Source organism: Meleagris gallopavo, chromosome 3, assembly GCF_000146605.3.
Source record: "Meleagris gallopavo isolate NT-WF06-2002-E0010 breed Aviagen turkey brand Nicholas breeding stock chromosome 3, Turkey_5.1, whole genome shotgun sequence".
Lineage (NCBI taxonomy): Eukaryota > Metazoa > Chordata > Aves > Galliformes > Phasianidae > Meleagris > Meleagris gallopavo.
In genome coordinates this window covers 19,877,658-19,887,187 of record NC_015013.2, presented here as the reverse complement: position 1 = coordinate 19,887,187, position 9,530 = coordinate 19,877,658, and the positions used below count along the sequence as shown (strand labels likewise).

The 9,530-nt window shown below is 37.0% G+C and overlaps 1 pseudogene; it reads right to left on the bottom strand.

Moving 5' to 3' along the window:
• LOC104910156 overlaps positions 1-9,530 on the bottom strand; it is a 115,784-nt pseudogene that overhangs the window by 87,057 nt on the left and 19,197 nt on the right.

Here is a 9,530-nt window from a genome sequence, read left to right as displayed (position 1 = left end):
CAAAAAAGAACCACCAAAACAAACAAAAAATCAAACGAAAACCCTACAAAGTAACTCCCTCATTCCTTTTATAGTCCTGTCTTAACACTTTGAGTGTGAGGTGATTTAGCCAAGTCCCGGGGGTGTGGGGGGGAGGAAGGGGGAAAGGGGAGATGGGAGATGAGGGGGCAGGAAATATATACGTAACTGGTTTTCTTACCAGATTATCTTCAAAATAAAGTTTATGTCCACAGTTTTATGGATGGCAGGATGAGATGTTTCAACGTGATGATTACCATCATAATGGCTTAAGCTATTTTTAAATTTTATGTCATTTCTTATTCATCTAAACTACTTACTGATTACAGAATAGCTGTGCAATTCACTATTTCTAGAAGAAAATGGGAGTTTGGTATGTGTTTTTTCAGGACAGAACTTCACTGGAAAAGTGCACAGTATTTTTCATTTCTAGATATAGGATTTAAACTTCAAAGTCTTATTTTGTTCTTTTATCCCTTTGTCCTCCAATAACAGAATATTTTGTATATATATATATATCTGTACAGAAACAGGTTTCAGAGATCACAGGAAATTATTTTAGCACTATCTCAGGAGGTAGCCTCCAAAAGCAATTTTTATTACTGCAAAGGGTGCTATAAAATGGATTTTTGCCTTGTGCCTATTCCCACATTAAATTCAGACTCTTCTCTGTCTGGAAAAATTATACCCTTACTATTTCATCCTCTAACACACTCCACACTGGTCTCCTCCCATCTCATAGGATTCAGAACACTGGGAGTTTTCCAACAAAATTTAACGGTATTTGCTATTTTTTTAAATGATATAATGAACTTGAGATCTTAAGAAATGGAAAAGATGAACTATTATTTCATTTCATATATATATATAATATATATATAATATATTATTAAAAGATCAAGACAATCCAAATAACATCAGGATTAATTGTGCTGTTATATCTGCACTAGTGGAGATAATTCATAGAAGTAAAGATGGACGTATAATAGGCATGAGGTCTGCTGAGACCTGAAGGGAACAAAGCTGCAACATTTGGGAAGCTGCAACTCAAAAGCCTCATTTCAGGAAAACATTTTAGTGGTGGCCTATATTTAAGCAGATTAAAATTACTTCCTTTTTGGTAATTGCTAGGAATTACTTGGTGCCTGAAACTAGCAACATATTCTCAAATCTATGAAATTAATGTCGTTGTCACAGTCTCACAGGAAGCCAGTTGCAGTGGGGTTGCATTAAAAAAGGGGTGGCCAGCAGGGAGAGGGAGTTGATTGTTCCCCTCTACTCAGCTCTTATGACGACCCATCTGGAGTACTGCGTCCAGGCCTGGGGCTCCCAGTACAGGAATGATGTGGAGCTCTTGGAGTGGGTCCAGAGGAGGACCACTTAGATGATCAGAGGGTTGGAGCACCTCTCCTATGAGGAAAGGTTGAGGGAACTGGACTTGTTTATCTTGGAGAAGAGAAGGCTCTGGGGAGACCTCATTGTGGCCTTCCAGTACCTGAAGGGAGCATATAAATAGGAGGGGAAACTGCTGTTTATGAGGGTGGATAGTGATAGGACGAAGAATAGTTTTTAAACTCAGACAGGTGAAGTTTAGGTTAGATATTAGAAGGAAGTTTTTCACATAGAGGGTGGGGACATACTGGAACAGGTTGCCCAAGGAGGTTGTGGATGTCCCATCTCTGGAGGCATTCAGAGTCAGGTTGGATGTAGCTCTGGGCAGCGTGGTCTAGTGGTTGGTGACCCTACCAGTGGCAGAGGGGTTGAAACTAGGTGATCATTGTGTTCCTTTTCAACCCAGGCCATTCTATGATACCATTCTCTTATTATGAATTCAATATTTTGATCTTAAATTCACCTCTTTCATAGGCATTTGGATGGCAAAATTTTGGCCTTTCTATGTGTGCTCTGGCTTCTTATTACTGCAGATATAGTAGGATTATAGATTACAGCAGACAGGTGTATTTTTACCGTTTGTAAATGCTATCCTTTAGCATTTGTGCTGTGATCAGTTTATTGTCCATTTCTGGCTGCAAGAAGTTGCACTAATCAATTAAAGCAGATCTAAAGTAAATTTAATGAATATGGGCGCTTTTTAGCCTATTGAGACAATACAGAAGAACCAAGGAGCTGTAAAATGTTTTATTAAGAAATATTTATATAAATCCATATCTACCAAAATGCAACTAAACATGCATCATTTCAAGATCCACTAGTATAACAGACTATCTTACTAGTGCTATTTCATTTTCATTGAAGATTTGCTACATAAAACAGTGTATTTATTGTGCTAGTATTTGGTTGGTTTTTCATGACCTGGAAATGAGTTCTTTTTGATTCATCTCTAGCCTCTTGTCTCCGGTAATTTACAGGGATACACTGTTGGTCTTAGGAAGCATAATTCAAATGATTCATAAGGTACTTATTTCATCCTAATGGGGAATAAAAAGGAGAATGAAGTTCGTTTAGTAAAAGTTAACCTTTTATCCAGGGCTTACATGGACTTTCTCCCTTCTGAATGATTGTATTGCTCATTCTGGCAATGTAAGAACCACACATGATCAGCACACCTTTCCAAATACAGAAGGATACTCTTTATTTTATATTTACTGTTTAATTTTAGGGAGAATGTTACATATAACAACATGTTATTTACAATGTGGTTTACTATACGAAAGGTATGGGTAGAAATATATAAAAAATTCTGATTAGAACTTCTGTTTCAAACTTTAAATTACTTTTTGAAAATCTTTGTATAGTACATTGCAGGATGCTTTCACTTCCTCTTTAATAGTGCTTAATAGATTTTAGATTTTAATTCTTTCATCTGAATCAAAAGGATTCAAAACAAAACCATATTTGGAAATGATGGAAGTATCTGTAATATCCTTCCCCAATAAAAATAAGCTTATCCTAGGCATTGACATTGTTTTCTCATCTGACAAAATAGACTTAATTGTTCAGTGTCTAAAAAGGTAATGATGATAAATGAAGACATAGTACAGTGAAAAAACTTTGTTTTCAAGAAACATATCTTTTATATTTCATATTTTATCTATCCACTAAAACACCACTGTTATTAATAGAACATTTCATTTGCAAATACAAAACAAATGTAACAAATGAATTTTGCTCAAGATCTTATCATATGGTAAATAAGTGTAGTTATTTTTCTCTAATCTTCATCGTCAGATCAAGACAAACATACAACGAACTCTGAGGAGAAAGAATTACCTTTGGAATACTCACAGAAATGCACCAAGCATCATGTCCCCCATGCCCACCTGTCCTGGAGCTCTTGTTGAACCACTTTTTTGCTCTCCTTACTGAGGTCTTACCTCTTCTGAGGTGTGGGAACTACCAATTTATACCCTATGTTGAGAAAAGAGATTGTTTATCAACATGGTCCTGACTGTGGTATCAGAGCAGTTCCAGTGAGCTGGTGTAGGTGGTCCAGCACTTGCAGCCATACTGTGGTGCTGACATCAGCTTCTTGGAAGTTGAGTCATCCACCATACAACTGTGTGGCAAGAGTCCCTAGGTTTGTGAACTGTCCAGCTGTTTGTACTGGCCCTGTATGAAGCAACATCCCCAGATGTCCTCCAAGGTCCACCGGAGTGGTCCTGCTTAATGCTACAGGTGTCTCTTGCAGCAGTGCCACCACTTCCTCCTCCACTTGACATGCTGTCTTCCAGTTCTGCATCAGTTACCCAGGGCTCTGGAGTGGCAATTTGTCTTCAGGACCATGCAGTTGGGTAGCAGCCTCTCTATTTCTACTACAGAGAGAAATCTAATCTACCAGGCTTGTGGATTGGTTGCAGACTCTCTCTAGTATGTGAAGGACTCAGCCTAGAAAATAATTGTTTGTGATTATTTTATGAAGGCTAAATATCCACTTAAGTATAATTGTGAAATTATATGAATGTCTCTTTTGTTTCTCCTACTTGCTTTTCTGGCAAAATCTAGATTTCCATGCTCCTTTGGCAATTGGAGTAATCTGCAGTGGTAAATACTCAGCTTGATTGGAATGCCATTAAAAGCTGCTCATCACTTACATACAAGTAAGTACTGCAATGTATAGGCATGTAAAGTTAACAGGTTAGAAAGATCTTGTGAAGGGATTGTCTCCTAAATACTAAATTGTGATTCTTCTGTTTAAAGAACAATCATTATTTTTAGAAGTAATTTTCCCTTATGGTTGTTATTGTACAACTGGAAGACAATAATCACTTGAATAAGCCTGAGAGGTAAAAAGTAATAAATACACGTACAAATGAGGCCTGCAAAGTTCTCTAAGAATATATAAAATGCCATAAAGATGTTGTTGCACTAACAAATGATGAAATACATTTCTGGAGGCTGTCTGAACTATGACTAATAACATGACTTAAGAAAGTGTTTTGATACAAATAATGCAAGTTAATTTACAATTTTAATTAAAACAGATAATTCATAAGCAATCTGATAGATCCTCTAAAAGGAAGAACACTCATATTTTAACATTTAAAATAAAAACCTTTTTTTTCTTAAGCCCATCATTTTTTAAATGTTGCTAATTTTCTTTGTGGTTATACTCTATAGCTGGCTAAAAGAAGTAAATTGATTCTTTTTGTTGTTGATTGGTGGCAATCATCATTTTTTTTTTACTTTTCCAATTTTAAAACAATTAAACACCAAAGATGTATAATTCAAATAAAAAATTCCCTTATTCTGAAAGCTTTTATGGGTATACTTATTCTGGAATCTTGAAGCACCCAAGAATAGTACTGAGTCAATACTCTCACCTCTCAGGGGGGGAGAGGTGGGAAATAAAGAAATTCTGTGCTGATATTTTGAAGTATGATATAAAATTAGATGTCTTACAAATTTCTTAAGATCAACAAAGCTTTTATTTACAAACTAAGAATTCCTTTAAATAGCATTTATTTGGAACATCTGTCTTAGGAGTCATAATTTCAAATTTAAAAGTATGATAAACATATTCACTTTAAATTAATGGCTGATTACTGCATATGAATATTTTAGATAAATAATTAATTCACTAATTTTTAGTTGAATAAAATTGCTTTCAGTATTAGTTGAAAAGAATTTAAAAATGATAAAAATGGGAAGACCAAAAGTTGTCCAGGGAGAACAGTAGTGTGTAATCCCATAATGAGAACAGTCAGTATAAAAAAAGATTTAAAACAAAAAAAATCTAGAAAGTACTCAACACAAAGAGACATGTCAACAGTTTACGGGCTGGTTCGGTCCAGTTCCGTGACTAGAAGGGCGGAGGGATCTGCGGATCTGTGCCCATGGAAAAGGAAAATAGGGGACCCCAAAATAATTGAAAACAGCGGCAACAATCTGAGGTGAAACAAACTAATTTACTAAATATAGTATCAGCAGAATATAATGAGAGAGAGAGAGAGAGAGTGTGTGTCTGGAAGGTGGATCGACCTCACCACAACACTGAGATGAGAAGTGGGGTCCAGTTGAGCCAATGAAGAAGCGCAGGCGGAGAAGCGCAGGCAGAGAAGCGCAGATGGAGAAGCGCAAGCGAAGAAGTGCAGGCAAAGAAGAGAGCATCAGGTGACCTTGCCGGGAGTTATATCTCCTCGCTGACCGCAAAGCCCCCTGGGGAAATGTAGCTCTTCTCCTCCAGACAGGCACCCGGAACTTGAGCATCAGCAGTCAAACCCCCAGTGCATTACATGATGTTATGATGTGGAATACTGATAACCATAAATCATGAAACCATGACAAGACAATAAAAAGAAAATGTATACATAAGTAAATATGTAATATTTATTTAGGTAAATATGAAATAATTTATTATCTACATGTATACAAATTATGGTATGTAGATTTAACTTGCATTGAAAGATAGAACTACAAATATTTTAGGTAACCAAGTTCTTGACCTTCATGAACAGCTATATTTGCGTTTGAACTGTTTCTCTGTTTGAAGGGGTTTTGTTGGAGTGGAGGAAAGGTCGAGTTCATTTGGGAACCTCTAACCAAACGAAGACCACCCTAATGATGGAATAAGAAACTATGTTGCAATGTATATGAACAGGGTGCTCCAGCAGTCTTGTACAAAACTGTTGGTCGTCTTTAACTGTATCTGAATAGTTCTATTGATTGATGAAGTCTGAAACATTATTAATTGTAGTCTCTAGCCACAGAATCATTTCACAAGAGAACTTGAGGGTCAATGTAGGTGAGTACTGAATTTAAATTGGATAGTGCTTCATTAATTTTCATTGTTGGACATTTATAAATACTTATTTTGAGATGTAAATGTGAAGAGGGAAATCTAATATGTCATGCACAGGACTGACATTTTTAAAAATGGATTTTTAATTTAAGCATCCTCTTATGAATATAGGAACCTGAAGCATAACAGATAGGGACTATTCAACCTAGATACTGCAGATTAAACAATCTGAAGTGCGAATGTTGGATCATTAAAGTGAAACTTAGTACATTAGTGATTATATTGATTGGTAGTTATTATTGAAATTTGTTTTGTTGTCTGATAATGATTGGGTAATTACTTTAGAGTCAATGAATTCACAGTAATTAGATACTGAATGTAAAAATAACCACGGGAAATGAATAAAGACTAGCTGTCTAACTTTAATTAGTAATTATTAATTATTAACATTTCTGGATATTAGATTTTCTCAAAGGCAAGCCAGGAAATTTATTCTATTCTGGTAATTTGTCTACTTACTGCCCTCAGCATTGTACTTGGGAATTGAAATCCCGTGTTTTTAATACAAATAATTTTTTAAGTGACTTGACCGATTTATTGCAGTTATGTTTTTTCATTTGGCTTGAGGGTGGATGGGAAGTTGTTCAAATTGTGACAATGGTAGCTTAGAAAATTTTTCTCTTAATAAAACTAATTGTCATGGCAAATCCCCTTTGGAACTCTCAAGTTTCCAATGTAAAAACTCATAGTATATTCGCTACTCATTTCTGGGCTTCTGCATACATCCAGCTAGTCCTTTCAGTTTCTCATAGTCAGAGGATCTCTGGAGTTGGAAGGGACCTATGAAGGTCTTCTAGTCCCCTGCTTAAGCAAATTTAGCTAGAACAAGTTGCCCTGGACTATGTCTTACAAAGTGTTGAGTATCTCCAGGAGAGAGACTCCACAGTCTTTGCAGGCAACCTGTACCAATGTTTATTTTCACAGTGAATAAGTTTTTGTTGTTGTTCTTGGTTTTTTTTTTGTTGTTGTTGTTTGTTTGTTTAGATGGGCACTTTAGTTTGTGCCCATTCCCTCCTGCCCTGTTACTGGCACCAGTGAGAAGAGCCTGGCTGTGTCTTCTCTGCTCCCACCATCAGATAATTATACACCTCAGTAAATTAACCTCAAGTATCTCTTCTCCAGCCAGAATAGTCCCAGGTGTCTCAGCCTTTCCACAATGATTCCTGCTTTGTCAGTATTAACAGAAGTAGGTTTTCCAGTGCTTATGTACTTTTCCTATGTAATAGTGATATCAGGTACGGTTTTTGTATGTTAAATACTATTTTAACAATACTTTTATTTGAATTAAATTTGCAGTTATTGTCATCTCTGAATGTTTGCATATAAGACCACTGGTAGTTAGTGTAAAGGGGATTTTTCAGAGAAGAGTTGATGTATGCTTTTATAATGTCACAAAGAATGCTGTTACACTGTTTTTTAAATATGTGTGGAAGTTATTGCATGATGTTAGATATGAAACTTTTATAGAGACAGTAGAAATTTGTACTGACAGTTCTGTGTTAGAGTGTGCACCCCAGTAAAAAATTCTTTAAAAAAAAAAAGTTCAAAAAGGTAGAATTTCAATTCATGATAGACCGAGGTTAAAAAATACAGCTATAATGTTACAGAGACAATAGTTTCCATAATTACAGAGAATGTACTTACTTATGGCGATATTGTCACGAGTGCCCTTGTGGGACCAGCACATGGCTCATCCAGTCCAACTCATGATGTGCTGGGGCTGTGAGGAAGGCAAAGTGGAACCAGACACACCTACATACCATGGCTCAGCAAGGCTGGCACCTCCAGAGGGCTGGCTGTGTAAGGGCATGCCAGCTACATGGTGTGTTCAAAGCCAGACTGAGCTTGTCCCTTGCCTGACATGAGAGAAAAGGCAGAGCTCTTCCCAGACTCCATGGCACAGCATTCATGAGGAGAACTCTGACTGCACCCTCAGCAAAAGTAACCTGGCTGTAAGAGGATAATTACAGTAATTCTGTGACTTGACTTTTGTTGCTGAGAAAATCCAAGGCTCAACAGTACTTAAGATTTTATGAATTCAGTTTGCCTAATGAGGCGAAACAGAGGTGACAACATCCCCACTGCATAGTTGTGTTTTTAATTTTGATGAGTTATGCATGGCCAGAAACAACAACAGTAATTTCCTTTCTACAAGCATTATGACTTATAAATCACATTGGTGCCATGACAGCATTAATGAGAAAGGATGGGTAGATAAAACAGAAACTCCTCACTCTGCCTGGCAGCTCTCATCCCACTGGTGCTTGTGCAGAGAGCTATAAACAGCTCTTTAGCTCTTGTCCCCGTGGTGGATGACACCTGTTTCTCTGCTTATATTTATTTAGGGCACGTTGCATCCTGTCCTGTGCTGCTGCAATGGGCTGTGGCTCGGCAGTATGAGTCAGGGGCTGGTGGCACCAAGGGAGGCTCAGGAAGCTGAGAGCTGGTGAGCTGAGAGGTTTCTGCAATACTGGGTGCTTGGAAGAGTCTTTACTGGGAAGACCCTACCAGAAGAAGAATCTGGAGGTCCCGAAGGTCAGCTCCAAGACAACGTCAGTGACAACCTGCAGCTGGAGAGGTTGCAAAGGTGCAAAATAAGATCACAACCTCAGTGATGGAGTATTGCTATTTGGTAGGAATCACACTTCTAAGGCGTGGTCAAAAATGATATGACTTTAAACTTGGGGAGCCTACTCATCAGGGGCTTTGAGAGGGAATCTTAAGATTATATCTTCTCTTCCTAAAAACAGATAATTCAAATAAATTTAAGGAGGTCAAGTATCCATCATCTTGAAATACATCTTTTCACCAAAAACTGATTGCACATAAAACAAGCACTGACTGCTTATAGTGAAGCATTTGTGCCATGTCACGGCCATCCTGTAGAAGCTGTATGGGCTTGAATCTTGCAAGTAAAATTATTACTGTTCAGATATTTACTAAATTGAATGGGAAAGAAACAACCAAAGGATGCTGTTCTGTCCAATAAAGGCTTATCTAAGTATTGTAACAGTATTCCTCTGACATACCTTCAGGGTATGCTGTTGTGTGTTTTATAAAAAGAATCATATTCTGAAGTCATATAACCCAGGAGTGGCTGTAACTGCTTGTATTTTTCTTGAGAACTGAGGAAGCGACCTCTTTTGCCCTTGATTGTAAATAGTGACTTAGTCAAGGATGAAGTTCAGTGCCGTTTGTAAATAACTATTTATTTATTATTATTATTTATTGTATATATATATATATAATATAT